General features: G+C 37.5%; 1 protein-coding gene across 10 annotated transcripts in view; it reads right to left on the minus strand.

The window, feature by feature from the left end:
• Nucleotides 1-25,893, minus strand: part of PLCB4 (phospholipase C beta 4) — a 200,677-nt gene that overhangs the window by 150,006 nt on the left and 24,778 nt on the right. The window contains exon 3 of one of the 10 annotated variants that reach the window (XM_040551654.1): nt 18,035-18,119. The exons of the other annotated variants lie outside the window; for them this stretch is intronic. The gene's annotated coding sequence lies outside the window, so the exon portion shown is untranslated. The remainder of the gene's footprint in view (nt 1-18,034; nt 18,120-25,893) is intronic. 10 annotated transcript variants of the gene reach the window in all.

Raw genomic sequence — 25,893 nt, forward strand, 5'->3', positions numbered from 1 at the left:
CATACAGCCATATGAAAGCTTTTTTCAAGTCTTTTTTCAAGTCTGTCAACACAGCTTTTTCCCAGTCCACCTTATTGATACCCTACTAAAATTGACATGCGTAAAAGTTACTAACACTAAAACAGAAAATACTGACTTCAGTAGTTCTCAGGCTATTTTGTAACAATCACTCAAGTCAAATGCTAAAGGAAACACCTGAAATTTATTTTATTTCATTTATTTCCAAATGAAATCAAAACACAGATGACCCCTATTTGCTTATCACACTTGATGGTATTCTCAAGAGTGACATTACTTAGGTTTCATAGATGCACTAATCTAAAAGCTGTCAGAAAATTCAGGTGTGTCAGAAGAATTTTGTACCGGAAGCATACTGTAAATCACAGACTGCTTCAGAGATGACATTTTCAGAAAAGCTTCTGAGACTAGCAGTAAGCCAAATAAGGATTTTTTTCAATGAGTCTACTACACAGTACTTTGTTACTCTCGATCTTTCTCCTTCCCACAAGATCTGTAGACAGAAAGCAGATTTCATTCACTGTGACTTGCAGTCCATGACTCAAAGATGTTCAGAAAGAAACTCAATGAGGGCAGCATTCCAGATTGCTTTCCGGACACAACATAACATCCCATCACCCCCAGAGGAAACACACACAAGTGTTGAAATTCCTACTGGAACATGTGCTCCCGCTTCACTTGGCAAAATCTCACAAGCCAAAAAGCCTCAGCTGCTGTATGATACCACGTGCCAAAACAGATATCAAAGCCTTTGACATCATTCAACCTCAAACAGGAGAAATTCTTTTTATAACCACATGTAATAGTTCTATGTATGCAAAATTTCTTAAAATGACACTTACGTGTACAGCTCTTGAACTGTCCCATATGCTTCCTTCCCTTCTTTCCCTATCAACACTATCTTTACATCAGTATCAATAATACTTATTCCCATCAGAGGCTTTGCATACTTGCCATGGAAAACACTGCACTCTAATTTTTTCTCTTAATATCTACAAGCAAATTAATAGTTTAAGACCTTGTTTTATGAAAAGTGTATGCTCACATCTTGAGTTAGCCCAGACAGTACTAAAGGCACAAAATTTATCGTCTGCTCACTTTTGGAGACTTACGATACAAGCAGACGGTGGAATACCCTGTTTTTCCCCAAGGATCATCTAATACAGCAAGATCAAATGAGATGAAAAAGTTGTCTTACAGAGCAAGTATCAGCAAATTTCAAAGCACTAGAAACACAAAGTGGATTAGAACATCTCCCTATAAAAAAAGGATCAGATAACTCCTGATCCGACAATGCCTGGCTACCTATCTTTGAACAACACATTTCACCTTTGTGTTTTACCATCTCTACAACTGGGGATAATGCCATCTCACGGGACTGTTTTGAGGTTTAATTATTACTTGTAAAGGCCTTCAACTTCCTGAGCTGAAAGGCACAGTTTTAAACATTAGTAGCATCCATAATGTAGATCCGTATAGCTTACAGACCTTAGCAGTCAATCCTAGCAAATAAAGCCAGAATATGTTACACATTAATGTTGTGCTGCTACACGCAAGCATGCAGAGGATTGCGCACATTATTTAAATTAAACTTAAGGCTCTGCGACAAGGGAAGCTATTTGACTTTACCACGGGGGTAAAGTCTACTCATTTAAAAGCTGCAATAAATCTATCAGGAACATTTCTGTATTAAATACTAGACATAGTTGTATGAGCTTTCAATATTCCTGACAAACTCCTCCCCTAAAAAACAAGAGTTGGTAAAGAAAAATACAAGTAGAGGACATGAAACATTTAGCCTCTAGGAGAAAGGGGCTAACAGATCTAACGTAAGAGGAAAGTCAGTTCTGTGCAAAACGCATAGGTGCTTGCATAACCAGCTTTTTTTTTTTTCCCTTCTCATCTGCCACCTTTTTTCCCCTCCAACAAAGGGCTTACTGTACAGCATGGGAAAGAGGCAGCTGCTCCCATAGGACCTCTAATAAACTTTGGGCCTATACTCTCATATGAAAATGATACAGCCCTTACCAAATCTGATTTTACCAAATAAGGGCCTTATTCTGAGCTAATGTCCTTAATGTCACCTGTCAAACTCATCTAGCTACTTCCTTCTAGCTTATGCCAGTATGGATGATCGGAGTATCAAGGCAATCCCTACCACAGGAGACCTTGCTCCCCTCGGAGGTGGGACTGCATCTCCCCTATTCAACCAGACATTCAAGGCTCCACCACACCTCCCCAGCATGCGTTGCTTCTCTTCCTCATTTCACTCTCAGTACATCTTGAATGCATACTGTCTTCCCACAGCTCAGCATGTGGTGCCAGCAGAAGGAATCCCTCACACTGTTCACGTACTGCTCTCCTTATTTACACAGGTGAGCACAATATACAATGGATTAGGAAATCAATATTCACTCCAACCGCACTGCAGCTAAACCTCAGTACAGTGTGCTCTATTTAATAAATTCTCCCACTTCTGATAGTTTAAGTTTCAGAAAACCAAATTAGTATGTTAGACTGAAATAAAAAAATATAAATACAGCCAACCCAAAAAACACCTGCTGATCTTTTTATCCATGTTTTAAGAGATACAGAACTACTTTCCAGTTTAGCTTTTTGTCATGAGCATTGTCTGCCTTTGAAACAAAAATACAATGAAAAGAGATAGCTGTGATCATCAGTAATTCATTCCTTTCCATGTGCATTTATACTTACACCCGTTAGGTCTCTACAACTAAATGCTGCACCCTATCAATATGCAAATAGCTGCTTTCTCACTTCAAGTTTCAGACACAAAAGAATGAAAGACTAGTTCATTTAATAATTGCTTTCAAGAGACCAGTGAGAATCATCAACAGTAAGTGTTCTTACGGGTTTCACTCTGATCTTGGACAGGAATACAATCAATATGTGCTGAGAGAAAGGTCCATGCTGAAAAGCAGGACTGATGAACTGTTTGGTAGAGGAGTGGGGGAAGATCCTGTCTCTGCAGCAGGCTGTGCATGTAGGCAGGGAAAGGATATACACACATGTACCATACTCTCATTGTAATCCGAAGGCTGGATGAATGACAGCAAGTCACCTGTAACTTGAATTTCAGTCCTTTATAATGTATTAATGAAAAACCAAGACTGAGGTCACACAAGGAGGCTTATATAAATTAAATGCTAGAACGAAGGAAAAAAGGGAAAGTTTATTAACTAATGGACAGGTTGGCCTATTCCTTGAATCCAAGCTGGGATATTATGGTCCAGAGACGGGGACAACTAGGTGGCTGGGTTCAGACAGCAGTGATTAACGAGTCTCAGTCTACGTAGATGCTGGTGACAGGCCAGGTAGCACAGGATCCTGCTTGACACTGAGAAAGGTTTCAGTGAACCCATGGCAATAAACTGACAGCTGCTTGGAGACTAGCAGGATAGAGTGAAAAGTCATAGTCACAGAGAAGTGTGTAAGACACATTTGTGTTGTTTTCAATTTATTAAAGTTTTATATAAGAGAAAGAAGGTATTTATTTTTGAGGTTTCAAAAAAAAAAAAAGAAGATAATCTGCAAAGGTCAATATGCAACGCATGATTACAAACTATTTAAAGGCCAAAGAGACTATTGTGCCACTGCTGAAAGTCAGTTGCTGTTCTGTAACCTTTAGAATGACTTTCTTATCAACAGTGAGTAATTGTGACCTTTCTCATCAAAAAAGTGCGATCAAATTCTTAATCCATTATAGAGAACACTGTGGAAAGAACGTTTTCCTCCTTTATTGTTACAACGTTTATGCAAGCCATAGGCAATGAATAGTTTCAGATGGTATTTTGATGTGTCAGGATAAAGACCAAACGGAGTTTTTTTGTTTTTGTCTTTAGAAAATGAAGGCTTGTATCCTCAATTTAGTTTTCTGTAACAGTTTTCTGCTTTTTTTTTAGGGGAAAAACAAATATAGCCTTTTTCAGCTATTCTAAAATTGAAGCAGAGGCCTAATATTTCCCTTTGTTAATTATACGAAGTGTTTACGTGATAACATGATAGCAATGTTGAACAAAATTGAATAACATTATACACAACATCACTTTAAAACAAGTAATTCTTTTAGCACATTTTACAATTTCAAGGGCAACTACTTGAACTAGAACAGTAACAAGCACAAGAAAAATAGTGAATACATGTAAACCTCGGACAACAGCTCTTGTGGTAGCCATAAAAATGAAGGACTACAAATCACCTTACGTGCAGAGTTAGCTTTACAGAGAAAATGAGCAGTTGAAACATGAGTTTAATGAAGCTGAAATTTCTCACCTAACTCAAGAGTCTAAGAGCTATATGCACAAGCTAAGTTATCTGTCTAGCTCTAATGACTGCAAAATGTTAGACACCTCCAGAAGACAAGTCATACCATCCTTGGATATTTGTCTAGAACAAGACAGATGAATCATTCCCCCAGAGGTGCCTTATTCTCTCCTGCAACTTCAGGAGCCACCAAACCAATAGCTCAAATAGATGCGTTGCTTTAGGCAGCCAAACTAGGTGAGATAAATCCTACCCATACAGCTAGACAGCATATCAAATAATACTATATATCCACTTCTTTATGTGGAAACTGAGATGTGCCCTTTTTTCCTGTACTGTAACTTAATACTTCCTTTGTAACTCATCCCTCATCTAACCTGTTTTATGCATTCTCTTAAAAATATTTTCTCCCCCGGTTCCCCCTCTCACTGCTCTCATCTCTTTAGAGAGAAATTTAAAAAAAAATCGAAACTTTTTAAAAAAGAGAAATTTTCAAAATTGTGTAGATCTCAGTTTAGATAACACTAGAACTGAAAAAAAATTTAAAGCACCTGGAAACATCCCCTGCATCATAAGTTTACTTTATGCCACAAAATCACTTCCCGAGCTTCCTCTGCAGTGTTGTGGAGGATTTTTTTTTTTTGATGCACATTAATTAGTATTATTCTATCAAAAATACACTTAATTCTCTTAAGTGTAATAAATACAGAAAATATTAGAAATACTGTATTTTACCAGAACACCAATAAAATCAGTGTAGCAATGAGTACTTGAGAACGCTACTCATTATATGTTTGGTATTAGTTACAGCTCTTTTCTAAAGACTCAGTACAAAAATGTGGACAGAAAGATGCAAAGGCTCATGAAACTGCATGAACAGGGCTTTTATTAAGCATTTATGACCACGTAGACCATTGGTTTGATGTCATTCTTCAATTTTACCAAAAGTACCAGAGATAAAGATAATTTCTTGTCAAATGAAACAAGCGCAATAAAAACAAAAAGAGCAGTGTAAGACCTTACAATTACTTCAACATCACCATATAAGTTAACTACAGAAATTAGCTCATGTGGAACATTTTATGATTATAAGCTATAAGAACATTGGCAGTTGATGTTATTCAGTGAATACCAGGAAAAAGTAATTATATGAGAGCACAGAGTTAGAATAAATATCTTCCCTGATAGGTGTGAAAAAAAGGAACAGATGCATGCCTGATGCAAACAAATGTTTTTCTGGAAGTTACTGGCATCTGAAGATGTGGACTAACATTTTTATGTTTAAGGAAAAAAGTAAAGAAAGAAGAAAGTAAGGAGCATAATCCTAATTATGTAAATGCCTTTTTTGTTGAACAAGGTTGTTGCAATTTTGCATTAAATCAAGCTACATGATTTCATCCTAAAAATTCTGTTAAGTAGTGTAGGTGTAAGAAGTGACCTTGTTCAGAATGAGAGCAGCCTGGCGTTAACACCACGGACTCAAAACTCTGTTACAGGTAAGAGAATAGTACAGTGTTCTGGCTACTACCTGGCTGCTCACACAGTATTTCCTCAAGTATTCCTGCAGTTACACATGCACAAAACAGCTGAAATTATCTTCCTCTCCATAGTACTGGGATTCTCAAGCAGAGTATTTCAAAAATGCCTTCCATTGGTTCTACTGCACAGCTGCTGTCCTGACAGCAAAGACAGTTTGATTAACCAAAAGCAAGTTTGCTTGGACCTTACACAGAGCTTTCTCCTCATAAGCTGACACAGAAATACATCCAATATATACAAGTGCATACGTAGAATCCAGCAGCAAAGACTGACCTAAAGTACCAACTACCTTTGTAAATGTAGCAGTTATCTGTAGAAAAATAAATAAATAAATCACCCCTTAAGTTAAAAAAAACACATAAAATCACATCATGCTAAGAAGTAAAGATGGAGAGGTAAAAAAAATCCACCACATAGTGCCTTTTATGCTAAAAAAAAAATAATGTATATACTTAGTGGAGTAAAGGCAGAGGAAGATGCACAGACTTCAGATGCTTATGTTCCAAGGAGCTCAGAGGAACAAACCATATGCCTAAAGTACGTTCTCATCCCTGAGGTATTCTAAAGAAAACAAAAGCATAGACTGTCCTCCTGAAAAGGGCAAAAAAGTCAAGCGTATAGTAAAGGACAAAGTGGGATAGGAGTTGAATCATACCTGCAGAAAGAAAACAAAAGGAATCTACAAAACAGTCTGCATTTGTCTTTTGATAAAGCTCCTAACAGATCTTTTAAAATGTATTCTATTTCTCGTAGCTCTGATTAAAAGAACAGAAAAAATTGCTACACATTCTATGTTCTCCCAGATGTTCTTGTTGATGAACAGAAAACTTTTCTACTTTCATAAGCACAGGCTCCTTCACAAAGCCTGTGGAAGCCACAAAAGTGAGACTTACGATAGTTTTCCAAACATTGAAGTTGTTATGATTCTGATTCAGCAAAAGCAAACACAAATTCATGAAAGCAGTTATTCACACTGCCATTAATGAAACCAGTCCCACAAATTAAGTTGCATGATATTCAGCAAACCATTCTCTCCCTCTGAAACTATCAATTGAAGAGAACACATTTACAAGCTTGTTCTAAGAACCTCCAAGCAGAATTAAATAGTTTAGTTTCTGCTGTTAGGGAGATTCATTAGTCTATATTTTATTTATTCCACTAAAAATATTGTGAATATTTACCTAGTTTAAAATACTGTCTCAGGAAGAGCAGCCCTGATCCAAGAAGAGCTGAAAACAAACTGTTCATCATCTTGAGTTGAAGTAACTCCACTAAGAACAGAGATTTACTGAGAAAGACCTTTTTGCACTCTTTTCCTATAGCCTACAAATAAATTAAGTTGGAGAATATGGATGGGCAAACATGAACAATGCTCTGATAAATATTTAAAGTATTTGTGAATCAGAATCAGTGTTTAGAAGAAATGAAAGTATACAGCTGCATATACCTGACATAAACCTTGAAATCTGTTGTCTTTTAAATCCTAACTTGACAGCAGAAGTATTTACTGGGTATACACTACTATACTTAAAAAGTGAAAAAGATAAACACTTATCAGTATGCTATCGAGAAAGGTAGGTTTTTTTTGTTTTTTTTTTTTAACATAAGAAAGCCGCACCGGCTCTCTTCATCCAAGAGAAAACAGAACTCAGAACAAGGTAATCTTAGACAAAACTTAAAATACAGTTAAAGGAAACAAACATATGTTAAAATTGACCTCTTTTTCAATATATATCTCAGTGAACAATAAAGCAGTATGAAAAATAGGGAGACAAATGTAAATGTTTTCATTTTCTAAGTTTACTGATATTTTTATTACTTGAACATGTACCTGAGCTGTATAGTACAAAGCAGTATCTAAGTAATACAGAACAGCTACTATTCATACTTATAAAACACAATTTCTCCACGAATTGCCTTCAGTAAGTCCCCAAACCAAAACAGAAAATTATACTTCAGTAACACTGGCAAACTTTCAAGCCCTCTCACTTTCCGAAGATTAAACTATATGGAAAGAAAACAATAAAATGAGTAATCTTCAGTTTTACAGAAAAGAAACGTTGCAGATTCTAAGATAGAAATCCTTAGAAGTCTGAACTACATTTCACTTGAACAGTAAGACATTTGAACGGTAAAAAAAAAAAAAATAAAATAAAAACAAGCTATTTCTTACAGGCAGCAGAATGGTAGCGCTAGGAATAAATTCTCACCTAGCAGCTAACGCCTCAAAACACTTTCCTGTGCTAGAATATGCCCTTTTCTTCCATACCTACTTTTTCTTCTTTACGTAGCTTTAAACTACGCTTACAAACCACAAAAATTAAAGTAGTGGTTAGGGTGCATACACGCGTACCTGGCTCTCTCTTAAACTAACAATTGTAACAACAGCTGTTTAAATACGGCTTCTTCAGTGCCAGGTTACTGATCAAAATCTCATCCCAAAACCCACTTTCTGCTGGGGGCCACTTGTAACTCTATTTTGCAGACCTTTGGGCTTACACAGCTACCCCTAAAGTTCTCTATTATTACAGTTCCTTAATCAAAGCAACATAGATTGAAGTCTACACCTGCCTGCAATGCAATCCTCCCACCTAGCTGTAATGCAGGTACAAAATTTTAAGTTTTAGGTTGGGATCAAGAAGTTTAACATCTAATCTGTTCAGTATACACAACATTACTGACCTCTTTCAACTGAGCCATTTCAGACATCTGCCCAAGCAATATTCCTCAATCTAGGGAAAGTTAGCTTTCTGAATAATGTATCTTGCATTTCCTCCCAAGCAATATGCTTCCATCCTGACTATCAATTTGCAAGACAAACCAAAAGATGTCCATAGACAAACATGGTTCAGTCCGATTGTTTTCTGCTTTCATACCCTAACAGAACAGGAAGGGAAAGACCAGGAAGAAATGAAAACAACATTTTCATCTTAAAATAGGACACAAAAAATGCACCACACTAAGACACCAGGACACCATGTTTCTAAAAGTCAATTTAATTAACCTCACCCTGCAACAGCTGAAGTCTTCAATTTCCAACCAAATTACTATTTCAGTAAGTAAAAGAGTAATTTTCTTACATTAAGACACAGCATAGAATTAATGTTGTTTTCATTACATTTTAATGAAGCTCAAAGTGACACATGCAAAACATCAGAAATAAGAGCATCACCAATCTGAAAGCAAATATTTTAAAACAAAGAGAACCAAGGTTATTTTACTGTGCCTTCCCTAGTTTCCCCCAAACATTTCATTTTACTATTTCATTTTCCTGTTTTTTAAAGCATACTTCTCTCTCCTGGGACTGAGTAACCTTTAAAAGGATCTCTAGTGCAAGTGAAACGCCTGACTGACTATTCAAGAGAAAAAGTAGAACTATAACGCACAGAGCACTCTCTAATGCACAAAGTAAACAAACAGGAAAGATGGAAAATCCCACTATTTATTTTGTGGTCACCTTCTGATAAATGTAAATGGGAGAGTTGAATTCAACCAGTAGAAAGGTGACTTACAACTAGACAAGTATTACTGAGGAGAAATAAGTATGTTTCAACTGTTTGCTCTGAAACTTTACTGACTTTCTAGGTTTTGCAGTTTTCCAGAAGCCGAGGAAAAACCCTCATCAGGTCACATCTCACTGAAGCAAACCAGAAAGCAATGCTACAAATGGAAATCACGAGGAACGTTCTGACCATGCCACTTCTCCAAAGGCATGTCACAGTTCTTGAAAAAAAAAACAAAAAAAAACACACAGAGTGGCGGGGTGCAGGGTCAACATCAGCAAGTTTTCCCTCCAGCATGGTTTTGGTGTGCCTAACAATCTCTCGTGGAAACAAGCCTGCGCAGTATCAGCACCCCCCAAGTGCTTCCAGCAGCCCTGATCAGGCTGGGACGTGCAGATCTTCCAGGTCTCAGAGGGGCTGGACTCTGGAGAAGCCACAGCTGAGGAAAGACCTCAGTCTCTGAGCATCCATTGACAACTAGGTCTTCAAACTACCAAAAAATAAACACTAGAATTATTTGCAGGACATTCTCCTCAGACTAGTTTTGTTCTAGAACTAAACTATTTTATTTGTTTTGTATTTTATTTTCTCCAAGAGTGGGTTTTCATGTACTCTAGGAGGGTACATCTATGCATTCATACAATTATTTATCCAAGGATATCCTGTATCTATAAAATGTCACTTATCCATACACGTAGTATAGATTTTTTTTATATATTTCTAATTGATAAGAACATATTTAGATGTGTTATAGTTACATGCATTTTTAATATATCCATATAGCTGTACATTTGCAGCTAATGTTTTTGTTACATCATTGTATAAATATTGTTATATCTTTTCTTCTCCCTTCAAGAATTAATCACTTGTAATCCAACAGAACAACATATTACTTGTCTAACTGGTGGGTGCAGTGTACAGAAAATCAAATGTGTATTTCTTTTTTTGTTGATGCTTTTTTTTGCTATGTATAGCATGTGTTTCATTGTTACAGAATGTTTCTATGAGGCAGAGTGACATTAATGACAAAAAATGGACTCATCAGACACTCTGGAGAGTTGCTGGTAGTTTTTTTCTGTTTTGATTTTTAAGTATTATGGGCACATGGAAGAGTTGGCATTTCTGATTGTATACACTTAGCACAGAGGTGAATGTCAGTACAACAGATCCACTTACTTAAAAATAAGTAAATATCAAGAATGTAAGACTTCCACCTCCCTGACTAGTCTTTACTATGACACAGTATTAATCTGAAGCACATTTGTATAGTTAGAGATTTTACTTTTCTTAAGCCATAAGCAGAGAAATAGTGTAAGAAAGGATCTTTAGACAAAATCTTAGTGACTGCGGTACACTCTAGCCATGTAGGAAGCAGCAAGGAGGAGAGTTGAACCATGGTCTCAAATTTTACCGCATCTCTTCCCAACTTCCCTTGTGTAGTCCTGTTAATGTGGGTACACATTGCATGAGTTATATGATAAACATTGTAAGAATAGTTAGCAATTAACTGAGAAAAATATTTGGATTTATATCCTGAAATTTAAAAAATAATAAAAGAAAAGAGATTGTGAGCCCTAAAATGGTTCAACTTTATTTCCACAGCCAGTCTCATTCTCCTTGACACTGCCACTTGATTGCCTTTTTAGTCCCCCTCAAACACAGACACACACACACACAAAATAACAACAGGTTTACAGAGAAGCTATTAAGGCACAGTTGTGGAAAATACTATAGTGTCACTGAGCTAAACAGCCTCCCCAGCTTCGCTCTGCAAGTTTGCCTGTAGGAACATCAGTGGCTGGATGCCTGTCTGCGAGTCCTCCTTCAGAGGCACGTTCTCTCTTCAGGGAGAATACTCTACCCTTTCAGTGTACTTTGACTCCTGTTCAACCAAAGATACGGCACTTGTGCACACTGTTCTTTGAAAATACATCTGACATTATAAAATCCTCAGAATTATGTTCAAATGAGTAGTGTATCTGCAGCCCTAGCACATCAGATCGTTCCTTGTTGCAGTTTTGGAGCTGAAGGCTCCCCAGCCTGCTCACTACCCAAATATACAGCTTGTATGCTGGACCTATCAATGAATTGGTTCATGTGCTGTCACTATGAACTAGTTATCTAGAGTTCCTAGAGATAATTGTGTTTTTCTACTTAAGCATTAAAAATTATACTACATATATAACAGGCAGACTAACACACACAAACTAAGCAGAAACAAACCAGCCAATTGAATTTTTAACAGTCAATGCAAGATTTGGTTAGCATTTACTGAAGTTCATCTGGTAACTTGGTATGTAGGCTAAAGCTGGCCTAGAATATCTTGTATTAATAAAATTATTATAAACCATTCACAGCCCCACTCAGCATCAGGTTTGACATATCACAGCTCTGATTCTACAGCAAATCTAAGGAAAACTGCATTTGTTCTCTCATCTTGCTCAAAAGGGTACTTTATTCTGTAGTTTTTCTAAGTGCCCTAGAAGTGATAATGTATATGTTAATGGAACAGTATATAAAGTCACCTCAAAGACAATTGTTTTAAAATTGTAAACCCCTACAGATGGGATGTAGGGTGACAAGTTAATTTAAAATTAGATTCCTGGATATAGTGCACACCTGATAATTGAGAGAAGTGGGAGGAGGGAGAAGAAGGTTACTGCTCTATATTTGAAAAGGTGAATCCCTCCTTCATTAGGAGAGGAGAGGAACGAAATCCAGAACCATACTGCACGGCAGATGTAACTGCTACCAATTGCAAGGATTTCTGAACAGCTGCAGGGGATGGGGATGGATGTATCCATGCTTGTGCTTTTTCACTACAGGTGAAATCCATCCAAGTTCAAGGAAGCTGTCAGGGTGTTGTGGTAAAGAGAAAGACCGCTGAATACAAAGTCTCAAACAGCCCAACATATGCTCTTCTGCGGCCCTCTCTCATCACTGGAGAGCAGCAGAAATCCAGAGACACTACCGCCCCCATCTCCATCACTGCTCAGACCTGCCCACAGGGCACCCTGAGAACGGCCTCCGTGCTCTCCCAAGGCACAGAGGCACCGCATCCAACCTGGTGCCCCTTGCCGACCTCGGCGTTGAGGCACACCAACCACCCTTTCGTGCGCCTTGTTGAATTTCACACCCACAGCCCATGCAGAAACCTCACTCTCTTCCCAATGTTTCACACCAGCAGCACCTACCAGCAAAGCCGAGGAGGAAAAGACAGGGCACGTACGTGTTGCCATTCCCACTTCTGCAAGGCCACAGGATTTGGTGGTGTAACACAACATTGCTACAGGTTATTTCTACCAACAGCAATTGTTATTTGCGAAATGCCAGCACTGCGTGCGACGAAGTATGACACTAAAGTAGAGCAAGAAATTTAGCTTTGTCAGCCACATATGGCACTCAAAAGAAGAGCAGACAGAACAGAGACAATGAGCAGAGAATATGGCCACTGTAGCTTCTTATTTTACTAATGGTTCTAATTGCTGACATTCAACATTCAATTATTCATACGCAGTTACATGTTCCTATTGTGCCAGAAGCATTGTAGGGACTTTGAAGATAAGAGTTGATAACAGCTGCACTTAGAAGTATTTTGCCTTAATTACTTAGGAGAATACTTGCGTATGAAATATCTAGAAACACACAAGGCAATGTGAGCATTAGGAAATAAGCCAAACCCTGTAGGTTTAAGAAGCATGCATAAGTGCGCTCCCCTTCCTAGCTCCTGAGGCTCCAGCATTTTGCCTTGTAATTTAAAAGAGCCCCAAGTGCAATTTCACAACTGTTGTTAGAACTGCAATTGCAGGTAAGCATGTATACATGTTCACACATACAACTACCAAGAAAGTAAATACGTATGCTGGACAGTACATCTCTAGAAATGTCTGATGAACAAAATAAAACAATGGGCTACAGTTTAATTCTTTTTAAATAAAATACATAAAAATAGTCATAACAACAGCAAAACCCTATACAAGCAGCTTACAAAACAACTAGCAGATGTGAATCAACACAACTGAAACCAAATCAAAATTCTATCTTTATGTTTTCCTTTTTACACTTCTACAAAAGAGTCAACCTAAAATTACAAGGATGTAAAAATGCTCCACTTTGGAAAAATTAAAAAAAAGTGGCATGCAATAAAATATCTATTATTAGCTTTGTCACTGTTCTATTTGTCTTCAATATCTTTCATAATAAAACCTAGAAGAATGAAGGGCAATATAATTATTTCTAAATCTCTACATAAACAAAAAGGGACTGTCCCCATTTATAGTTTAATATAGAATTAAACACCAAATCAATATTAAATAATGACTGAAATTGTTTAGGCAGCTGGCTGCATTTATGTTGACCTTACCTGCCATTTGATCAAGAATTTTCCATATACTGAATACAAAATAGCTTACAGGACACAAAGCTGATTATTATGTCAGACAAACTCTTTCTTCTCCTTTAAGTTCATACAACTAACCCTATGGCAAGCCTCTAAGAGGCTTTTGTCTTCTTCTGCATTACGAGGGGGCTCCTTTAAGTGATGCCAAATTCAGTTTTTTAAAATACAGATCTTGAAGCTACTGAAACACTTTGGAAAGAAGCACAGACATTTACTCAAATTCCCTCCATGCTAACAATGGACTAATTACAGTTCCTTCTGTTAGCAAAGCTTGCAGTACATTTTTCTTGCATATTAGCCAGATTTTGTTTGGAGTAACTTTTCAGCTTTTTCTCTTTGCTAAGTACTTTTTAGCCCCACAGTGTCTGAGAAGCCCCTCTGAAAATATTAAAAAAATAATAATACGCGCCATCAGCAACACTTCCTATTCTGCACTGCGGCTACAGAAGAAAGAGAAAGAAAGAGGAAGAAAGAGGAAACTGCTGACATGTTCTCCACCTGGTGTTTAAATGGTTTTACCCACGAGACAAACCGGACTTCAGACTGCTCAGATTTAAAGGCTCTCAATTTTAAGTTTGATGTGTTAACTTCAGCACATGAAAATAAAAATCAAGAGTTAAGATACATGGCTTTCTTTTTACAACATTGATCTGGCACTGGCAAACAAACCGTTTCACTGATTCTTTTGTGGGTGTGGTACTTTGAGTCACAGAAACAAAACCAGAATGAAGCATATGTGATGCTTAGGACCCTTGAGAGAATTCTGTGGTTTGCTGTCCTGCAGTTGAGCTATGAACAGTTACTGCTGTGGTCTAACCCATCTACCCCATGAACTCCAACAAATGTTTACCTATCTGTCACTCTAATGTGTTACTCAGCAATTCTACAACAGTGCTTGAATTCACCAAACCCCTGGGAGCTGTTTGCAATATTTCATTGCATTCTGCAGAATGCACGCTCATATACTTAAAATACACAGTGGGAAAGCACTGTACTGAGAAAGGGCTGAACGACCATTGACACAGCAGCAGTGAATTGCATGTGGACAGTAAAAACAAGAGAGGAATCCATTTGTTATGAAAAGCACATTAGATATGAAGAGGTCAGGGACTAGTTCCATTAGCACTAGCCTAACAGTAACCTTGAACTAGCTTTTAATTACTTTCAATTTCTGCAGCCATTGTTCTTACGACAGGCACAGCTGTTGAAATCCTGACATCCCAAACAAGAGCTCCCATTCCTGTTAAGATGATCAGGATTTTTGTCTGTTTCCTCAGTAGCAAAAAGATTTTTGCTGCTTTACTCTGAATATGGTTTCAGTAGCAGTGGAATAGGGGAAAAAGCAATAGCCACATTGTTTGCTTGGTCCAACAACACACACACACACCTTTAATTTGCTCAAGTTTTGCATTAGCGCTCGTCAGAAAAGTAACGGAGAAGCAACTTTTGTCCTTCTGCACATGCATTGAAAGCAACAAAAAAAATCTCATTCTCACAAGCCTCAGCCTATCCAAACGGCCTGAAATAACTTCCTCCTTAATTTTTAGTGTTTTCTGTGAAGTTAGACATTCATCAAAAAACTATATATAGGAACAACATCTAAAGATGCATGGGAAATACTCCCTTATCTTGGAGCCCGGGATCATTTATTTTACTGCAAAAAATATAAAATCAATGCCTGAAAAAGTACTGAAGAATTATGATCATATTCTTAAATACATTAGTTCTGTATCTGATTACACTAGCAAAAAAAATGGGCAACAGGCACTGAGGGTCTTGGTATTGAATTACCATGCAACCTTTTCCTCTAGCAACGCAAATTTTCAGTGTATAGACTATGAGTAAAATACTAGTTTAACACTAGTTTAAATTTGAAGTTATTGGCCACAACTGCCAGTTTCATGGCAGATGCAAGGTTCTGTTAAACAAAAGCTGGGTATATTATTTACCACAATTACCTATGAAATACCACATGCAGAAAAATAAAGGCAAAACCAGCTAAAACTGTACTAAAATCAGCGTGACATCTTTAAAATAAATTTCTTCATATCTTCAAAGCTTCAAAGAAATGGAAATATTAATTTGGAACGTTATAATTCACAGTAACCCCTGATCCACTGTTCTTCTGCTTATGACTTTGTTCTACCATAAATTGTTTCATATCAGCTTGCTGAACAATAAATAAAAGTTTCTGAAATTGCTCAGTACAATTACAGGAAGCACACCAGCACTCCCCTATCTAAAAAAACTGAACTGTACAGCTAATAAGAATAATCATTGTGATCAATACACATCAATCTGGTGATTATCACACGAGAATACCCTTTGGCTGCTCAGTTTTTCTGGTTTTCTTTTAACCTTAATGGAACTGGGATGCAAAGAGGAAAGCTGAGCACAAGAATTCCTCAAACAGGAGGACTCCTGCAACCAGAAATACCAGAAATGCAGAAGCACATCGTGGTACCAGCAGGGATCCTGGTTTCATTGTGCTAACTGCTCTGCTGACAGATGGAGGGGCGCTTTTCTTTGAAGAATTTTTAAGGAGTAGAAAAATGGCTAAGAAAGTGATATGAGCAATCCAGAATCAGTCACTGAACAAGCAACCTGTGCCTGCATTGCAGATCAATGGTGTCCCCTCTGAACCTGCCTGTTGATAGATTTACAGGGGAACTACAGGATAGTAGCAAAATCACATCACTACAAGAACAGGGGACACATGCAGATGAGATACCTAGCACCAAAATAAAGTTGCAAAAACAACAGCCAAAACACCGAAGCTATCAAAAGCTCTGCAGGCTATACAATCTGCCACAGGAGCTGCAAGATTTGGTGAAAAGCCCCCATTATGCCAACAGTCTTGCCAACCAAATGAAATAAATTGAAGTGAAACATGAGAGAGTGAGAGAGAGAGAGAGAGAGAGAGAGAGAGAGATGGAAAAACAAACAAAAAAATTTAAGAATTTATTTGGGTTCTCTCTTAAAGCACACGAATGCAAATGGTAAAGCTGATTCCACTGATTTCAGCAGGCTGTATCACCAACTCCTGAATAATAAATCTTCTTTCTAGTTCAGATCAGTGAAAAATCAACTGATACAAGATGTTACAGTGCTTGTGAAGTGTCCTGGCTGGAACATTGTCCAGGGATTAGAACAATTAAAGACTATTCAAGCTCCATCCTTTAAATCCAATTCTACTCCATTAAAATAGTTGGATTTTTTCCCTTGTAACTGTGAGAAGAATTTGGCCTTAAATTACAATTGTCTGATAGCTATATTTACAGAACTAGCAATACCCTGAAAATACAGAACCTCCAAGAGAAAAGAGCTCATAAAAAAAACCTTATGGGATTATCAATTAAGATATTCTAGCTTCCAAACTTAAAATAAATGGAAAATATGTCATATGAACCTCTGTAGATATTCAATCATTTTATTTTTATTATATTGAGACCCGTAATTGCACCTAGAAGGAAGGAAAAACTGGATCACTTCGTCCCCATTGGTCTAAAAGCACAAGTACCATCAAGAGACATATCTGACTCATGAGCAGAGTGAGCAGCAATGAGACCAGTATTAACAAGCTTCACATGAAAAAAATAATTAGGACAGTCAGGAAAAAAAAATCAGAGGATTTAATTGTTCACATAGCTATGAAATAGAATCCACACTGTTTAGAAAGTTCAATGAAACGATACTGAAGTAAGGAGTTCTGCCTCTTACCAATCACACATACTGCCGTATAATCCACTACATATGCTAAATATACCTATTTTTGGATCTTAACTTTATCTTCCATTTTGTGACTGATATTTAAAACATAGGAATCATTTTAGCACAATACGGTTTGTATGTAACACACAGAAAACAAACTTTTCTTGAATCATGTGTGCATGCATTTTACCAGATAAGTCCAACAAATCAGCCTTTATCTTCTCCACACAATATTATGTGCATTTTCATAGAAATAATCATCTAGGTATAAACAGGAATGGCTCGACTGGTGTTAACACTGTCCCCTAAGGAAACAGAGGTGTTTATGCACCAGAGAAAAGTAACCTGCCATTGAAGAGAACTGAAGTATAAATAGCAGAGAGGGTCTCTGCACTTAATATTAAGCATATATGACAACTGAGAATGAAAAAAAATGAAGAAATGCCAACACAGAAAACTATTTACAGGACGACGTAATCAAGATTCAAGTTTAAACCTACCAGGAGCTTGCTCCCATCTTGTTCTCTATTTTCAAGCATAATCAATTGAACCAGAAAGCAGTTAATACAAAAATACTTACATGAGAAAGGCCTTGCTTTTCAGAAAACCATTACAAAGGAATGTTCATTAAACAGGCATCTTATGTATTGCTACACCTCTAGTGCCTGCACAAAGCAAAACAATACCTTTAATAAAGTAGAAGCCAGCAGCTTTCCTAATGCATCTCATAAAACTGGTGTGTGTAAAGCTCTATCAACGCTCCATTTCAATTTCCATACACATCAATATTTCTCATTTACTGCTCATCTAAAAAGAGGAATAAACCAGTTGCCTATCTGCTGAAATAAGGTTTGTGGAAAAAAACTTCACCGAAAGAAAGAGAACATTTTAAACTAGAAAATATATAATTAAAACATGTTTCATTCTAAAATAAAAAAACCCACAATGAAATAGCTTGGGTTTACTCGTCTTGTTTTTTTTCCCCCGTCTTTGCAATATATATTCTGTCAAGTATGTTGCAAAGCACACATACCTGATAAAGCCGGACATCCAAGTGGACCAGACACCATGCAGCAAACATTTTGTTTACCAGAGACATTTATAATTCAATTTGGAGATATTTGCAAATGTTAGCTTTCAGACTGCCCTCTTAACGTGTTCTTTAACAACTCAGTAGATGCACAGTAACTGCAGGTATATTAGTATAATCAGTCTCGGGAGTAAATTATGCCATCTAGCCTTTTAGTAATGTTTTAGTTGCAAAATTCCAAAAAGAAAAGGCTATTTCAAGTAAAACAGACCACCTGGTTCAAAGGAAACCTGTCTGGTGGACATGTTACATAAGTGAGAAAATGCAATATCAAATCATCTCTAATTATATTCTGAACATTTGTTCTGATGTTTTGAAAAGTTCTGGATAGTTTAGCTGTTAAATCTTTAAAGTGAACTGCAGAAGTACTTCCTCAGCAGAAATAAAGGAAACTTTATTTGACAGACAACGCAAGATAAAAATTCAGCTTGCTTCAGAAATCTTGTGGGTTTTTTTTTTTTTGACATCTTAATAGTTTTTTAAAACATTGTTATTTTAACTGACTTCAACACATTTCCTTTAGCAAAGAATCCAAGTTTTAGACTATACTGTCAAAGTCCCGATAAAACAGATACTTCCACCAAAAGGTAATAATACATGGTATCTTTTGCAATCCTGAGCTCATTAAAAACATTGACATCACAGCGAAAGAAGTGGAACAAAATGCTTCTAAAATTAATATTTTAGGAGAAAAATCTCAAGATCCTCAAGTCACTAAGAGAAATCAGGTAAAAGCTTAAAAACAGGGGAGAAGGAAGATTTTTTTTTTTTTAACCTTTTGGTAAAGTGTCAAAATGTAATATTAGATTTTCTCAGAGTGGGAAAAATTAAGAGTACTATCAAGCTATTAAACCTTCCAGTGGATCATTTGTGGTATGAGTTATTAGCATAATTGGGGGCACGCTTTATTATGACCTCTGCAAAACTTTCATTTCCCAAATGTGATAGATACAAAGTGCTTTTGTAATACCAATAATGATTATTTCCTATGGGAAACTGCCAATTATAAGTTGGTGAAAAAGGCTATACTGGGTGTACATTGAGAAAGCGAACACACCTACCAACAGTCAGACTAATTAAAGCCATTCTTCAAATATTAATAAAGCTTTCCAATTCCATGAAATATAACCTGTACATTTCAGTTCAACCACATCCTTGTCAGGTCATTCATTCAACAATAATAAATATTTGACTACTGTTTAAATACAGCATTTATGCTGAACATTCACCTCTCCCTGGCAGTAAACCAAAACATGTGGGAAGCTGTTTTAACATTTAACCACTTGACTCAATTTCGTATTATTTATATCAAGTCACATCAAGCGCCAGCAAAAACACAGACACAGAAACAAGTCCCTTGTGTTCTAGAAACAAGTATTTGAAAAAAATAAATCATAGCGAAGATCACCTATAAGGGTAAGCAATAAACTGCCAAAGAGTGTGTTTTATAACACTGACTCCAGTATATTCTGCTGAGGTCACAAGTACAAGAGGTAGCAGAGTCAATAGCATCATTTCCTGCTCTTCTGTCACCTGCTGTCTCGTACCCTCAGCTGCCAAGGTTCACATGCTAATGCACACCACCAAGAAAAGAGGGGACAGAGGGCACAGCCAGACAAAATTCCTGAACATGCCAACTTGACAGCCAAAAGACAGGACAACCACCTTCCCATCCACCCACCCACCCACCCAGAGTGTCCAGCTCTACACGTGTACTTTAGGCATGCCAGAGTGGGAATGTTTTTCAGCAACACCAGCCTGAGGCATCCTGTTTGCAAAGCTTCTGTTGCAGCCGTGAAACCATACTGCACAGAAACGGCAAAGCCTTCCAGAAAACGCAGTTTTAGGATATATAGCGCATACAGTCTCTTCATAGATAAGCCCTGGCATTTCAAAGCTCTTCCTGGATCCCACTGGTTGTACAGACTGAGTTGGTAGGCTGCAGAATCATACCAGAGAATAGATGAGAGCAAATGAAGCTCCATTAAGGAATACTTGGGATACAACCATGTGCTCCCACATTACTGAATAGGCTTCAGCTTTTACTGATTAGCCATTCCAGACACTGTTGCTTTAATTACCATTACCTCATATTTAAAAGGCATTTGCGGTAATGTCTTTGCTTTAGCCATCATAATTTTTAGAAGTTCCTAGAGTCTGATTCCCATTTATGCTCCTGCCAATTTGCAATACCTTTGCGAGATGAAATAGACCTAAAAGCAGATGTAGAAATATTGTACTACACCTCTACCTCATCTCTGGATTAACAAAGAAAAGTAGAGTATTAATGACAAATCTGATTTGAAGCTTCATGTGACATTAGAAAACACTCCATGCTGATACATGAATTGAGAAAAGAGGAAAGCTTTTACTTTCCTTAATATATTCTCCTGGAAACTGCCTAAATTGTTTAAAATTTTACAAGAGCAAACTCCCCAGTTCACCAATTGTTTATATGCACCATTTATGAAGAAAAAAATGTTCTGGAGAGTCTATGCAACAGACAGCTTAATTAGGGCATGGAGGAAGAGGCATGTTAAACCAACAGAATAAAAGAGATCATTTATAAATCACTTAAGGAAGTTTGTTCTAGGTTCTTCAGGATATCTTGCACAATGAATATCTACATCCTTAAAATCAGATGTGTTTACACAAAAGCAGGTTGTAAAGACTCTCACAGAAACAAGACAGCTAGATTTCAGGCATACAGACCCAGCTGATTTGTAGATGGGGTTATATGTGCAAATGTTTTTCTATTTTTCCCCTACAAGTTATAATTATATTGTTCAGTCTGACAAAAGACACTTTGCCTAATGAAAGATTTCACTTTGCTTAGTTCCAACATGGCCACAGGCAAATGCCATGTGGATGTTTGATATGAATCCTTCCTTCTCAGAGTTAGGACAGGCAGAACTGCCTTTTGAAAGGAACCACGGGCACCAGCTCCAACTTCAGCAAACTCAAGTTCTGATCCACCTGGACCACAAGTTTTCCATCTTGTATCTACCTTTCAGAGAGGGAGTTAAATGGCTTAGTGGACCACACATAAGAATTGATGTGTGCAAGCCCACACTTCATTTGGTGAAATTTAAAAAGTCAATTTAAAAACTCATTTACTTAGTTTTCAAAGAGAAAGATTCAGAAATAACTTGAACAAGCCATCAAAGTACCAACGTGAGGCAGACATGCCTGACCATCCTGCTGGAAAGGACCTCCTGAATTCAAAGATCCAGCTGCTCAGCATAAATGTAATTCAAACAAGCCACATATATTTTAATAGCCAGGCTGCTTAGCTTTTCTCCTCCCAGAAAGTTTGTAAAGAATGAAAGACACAGTAGCTTTCTAAAGGCTACAATATAGCTAAGCTCAAGGTGAGATGCCATGCAAGAAGAAAGTGACTGAATTAATTTTTGTCAGACTGAATTTACAAACTGGAGCTGGAGATATACATGTGACCACCTAGACCTGATTAAATGCAGTAAGCAAAGCACTGCCTCTTTTGCACGAGAAGAGTGATCTGGTAACCAGGCCATTTATAAAAACAGCTTGTGTATCAGTACAGGAGTTAGCTGTAACCTCTACAGCAGTGCTGAAGATAGGCTCCCAACTGCTAACACAGACTGCAGAAGATCTCGTAATGATCTTGTTTACAATCCAGATTTTGTCTGCTACAGATCAAACTGCAGTTATTAAATCTATTTACTAGATTTACTTATTACTTTTCACTGTAATGTTTAATACGATTACTTATTAATTCTGAAAAGAAAGCTAAAAATATAAACAACTGAAAGGGGGGAATGTGTGCCATTAAGCATTAAACAACATTCCATATTTCTGTCTTTCCCCTTTGTTTTACAAAAAAATAACTAGACAGTAGTCTCATCACTCCACATACTGTAACTTTCAAAACTTGGCAGAGCAACTCTTGCACATTGTGTTTCAGATCCAATAACTCAATACATGCTTCAAAGATCTGGCAGCAGTTCTTTTAGGACTTATTTCCTACTTTTCTGGCTTATGCAACCTGTTGAGTTTAGAAAATTTAGACTCAGTAGATTAAGATGATGTACACAGAGAAAGAGGAAATCATAATAACCACAATAATTATAAAAGAAATTTTGAATGCAAATTTGATTGGCCACAGATATTTCCATTGCCTGCAAGGAATCATTCTGATGAAGAACAGCACACACAACCCTCTCAGATTCCAGCTTTCACAGGTACTACAACCAAAAACATTTTGTTAGGGTAAACTGCTGCCAATAGGGCAGACTCCGTAACTATCACACACGCAAACTCCCTGTTCTCTAATGCAATACACGTTTTAAGAGCAACAGAATTACAACAGGTAAGGTATGGAAACTAGAACAAAAGCAGGTTCTGGCAAAGCCACAGGGTGATGGGGAGTTTTGCCTTTGATTAGAATCTGTTTACTTAAACACTCAGCCAAGCATCTCTCCTCTAAACCAGACCACAAATGTAATTATGGAAAATTTCACAGGGATGTTTTCTGTAGTTTCGTAGTTTAAAGAAGTTGAAGACACTGGGAGGGGGGGAAAAAAAATGCCCTTTCCAAATGCAATGTATTTTCTGGCAGTAGTTGAGTAGTTTTCTTTTTGGCTTCACCAGACTACAGTAAGACCTAAAGCTGAACGCACCATTTACATTGTATAAGAACACACATCAGTTTAAAAGAAAATATATACTGGGCAAATAATCTTAGTGCATCTCTAGCAGGGCTTGGCAGGTAGTTTCAACAGGAAAATGGAATCAGAAATGAATAAAACATTTTATCCAAACTCATCTGTGCACATGACCTCTTGCTTCCTCCCCCACAACATATTTCCTACATCTGACAGTTTTATTTTTACATTTCCTGCTTTTTCCACCACACTCTGTTTATTTTTCAGTTTTTCCCCTACCTTCCAAACTGTTCTGCCTATTCTGTAGCCTTCCATTTCTTTCTCATACACTTGGCTCCAGCTGAGTTCAGTGGCAAAAATCCCACCAACCTGACTGCACAGGGATTCCTTGGGAACATCACCTACTACCTCTGCCCCCTGCCACCACCACCCTTTAGCTTTCACACTGAGTCATGTCATCCAATTTTATGTTGAGAAACTGGAAAGGGAATAGTTTCCTCCACTCTTTTCTACTCTACCCTCTCCATTGCCAGGGGCGTACTTCCACCAGTTAGATTGAGCAGACTCCAGGAGGCAATTCAAATCACTATCAAGGAAGAAAGCAACCCAGAAAAAAAGAAAAAAACAGAGGAAAACACCAAAAGTCAGCACTTAGTGTCTTAGTGAGCTGAGCCTGCACAGAGCAAAACTGTTCGCAAAAATTCCACTTTCTTCAGGTTTCATTGAGGCCTAACAACACGAGCTGTCATTTTGTCTTACTTTCAGACCGTTTTCTCACCCACTGCAGTTTATCCCACATTGCCCACCTTTGCATATAAGACCAGGTCTTTCCATATTTTAATGAAATAATGCTCTAGTGTTGGGCACTAATGAAATATAAATTTTGAATAAAATAGCAGCATAGCTTAGTTCCTTATATAACATTCCGCTACCTGTGTGCTTTCCTTCCTGGGGAGTGCACGAGAAAAATCTAAAGGGAAAAGCTTTACTAGGCAGCCAAATGAAGAAATATCCAAACAAAAGAAAGCAAGCATTCCCAGCCTAAAACAAGTGCTAATTCAGTTTACTTGTCACACACCCTTGTATACATACACCACTTCCAACAAGAGTCATGTATGCAGGAACACTTTGGGGGAAGCAGCTTTTATTTCCTAAGTGTCTGATCTTTCCCAGTAAATTACGGGTACAGATAGACAGACTGGATCAGACCCAAGGCCTGTCTACTGCAGTACTGTCTTGGATGCCACCACCAGATGCTTTAGATGAACGCATGAGAATCTTGCATTAGGCAGTTATTGGATAATTTGCCCCCCACATAAGACTCATGCTGATCACTGATAGTCTGAGGTTGTCTTATGCAATGAGAAATAAGTTAATTATCCCTTCCAAATTTTTATTATTAGTTATAATGATTATATGGCTATCAAACAAAATATTCAGCAGCCAAGAATTATTTCCTCCTTTTTTTTTTTTTTTCCCTGCATTAGAACTCCTGAAGATTCAGCCACGGTTTAAGACAGACCAACCATGGAAATGATGGAATCATAATCAGCTCTCATCTTACAGATTTATGAACAATTTTGAGGCAGTTCTCTGCTAAACTTCAAGAGTCCTCTCCAGAAATCCACCAGTCCCTCATTCTTTCCCTACTAACCTCCACTCTGCCACCACACATGAAAACAGACTCATTTCAGGATTTTATTTAGCAAATCTACTTTTTGGCCAGATCGGTCCCGTGATTCACTAGTCGCTTACACAGGCTTTTGATGTAAATGAGCATCCTGGGACAGAAATCAGAGGCTGGGAGTGAGATTGGGGACTGCTTTCTTTAGCAGCAGAGTACATGAAACTACAGGGAACCTGACAACCACAGCCGTGACTACCACCATAAGTGATCTACATACTTTTGTTATCACTTGCTTTTTAATTCCCAGAGCTCTCTCCCTTCTCTCTGAGCCACCAGCCTCCCTCAATCTGAGACTCTCACTAGTCTGTACTTCCTGCTCCATCCATGCTCACCTTTCCCAAAGAGGTCTACCTGCCACTAGATTTTGCTGTAATTATCTGAACAGTCTTTCACAGTAAAGTGTGAAGAATATGTGATTTCCAAACAGCAGGGAATGTTTAGAAAACAATGCTTCATCTGGATGCAGTAAGCTTCTTTTGATTTTTTCTTTTTTTTCCCCCTCTGTTTTACATCATTGACTCCAAGTTTTGATGACAAGATATTTTAAGCATTTCTAACTTAGAAGTGTGCTAAAAATAATTTTTTTTTTTTTTTTTTGGAAAACATTGCCTAGCTTAAGGGAAACTTGGTATATACACCACCTAAGTAAGCTATGCATGTTGCTTACAAACAGCAGATAACTTTTCAGACCTAAAAACTCGATTTCTGGAAGCCAGAGATAACATGCATAAACAATCTGACAGGCTGTAGGATTCAATGGATCTGATTAAAAGAACAGAATTACGAGTCATGGGCAAAACAGATGCTACAGAGCAAAATTAATCTCAAGTGGAAAATACCTATGCAAAATATCTTAATTGCTGTGCTTGTCAGGGACAATAAGAAGATATTCAGTGGAGACAGAGTCTAAAGCTAAGGTTAAAAACCTCTGTATTTTGAGAATAGTAGACTGAGCAAATTGCACTGGTCTCTTACAAGAAGAGAACTTCTCTTCTTTGTCCTTCCCTATAAAGTGTCAC

The sequence above is a fragment of the Cygnus olor genome, chromosome 3 (genome assembly GCF_009769625.2).
Source record: "Cygnus olor isolate bCygOlo1 chromosome 3, bCygOlo1.pri.v2, whole genome shotgun sequence".
Lineage (NCBI taxonomy): Eukaryota > Metazoa > Chordata > Aves > Anseriformes > Anatidae > Cygnus > Cygnus olor.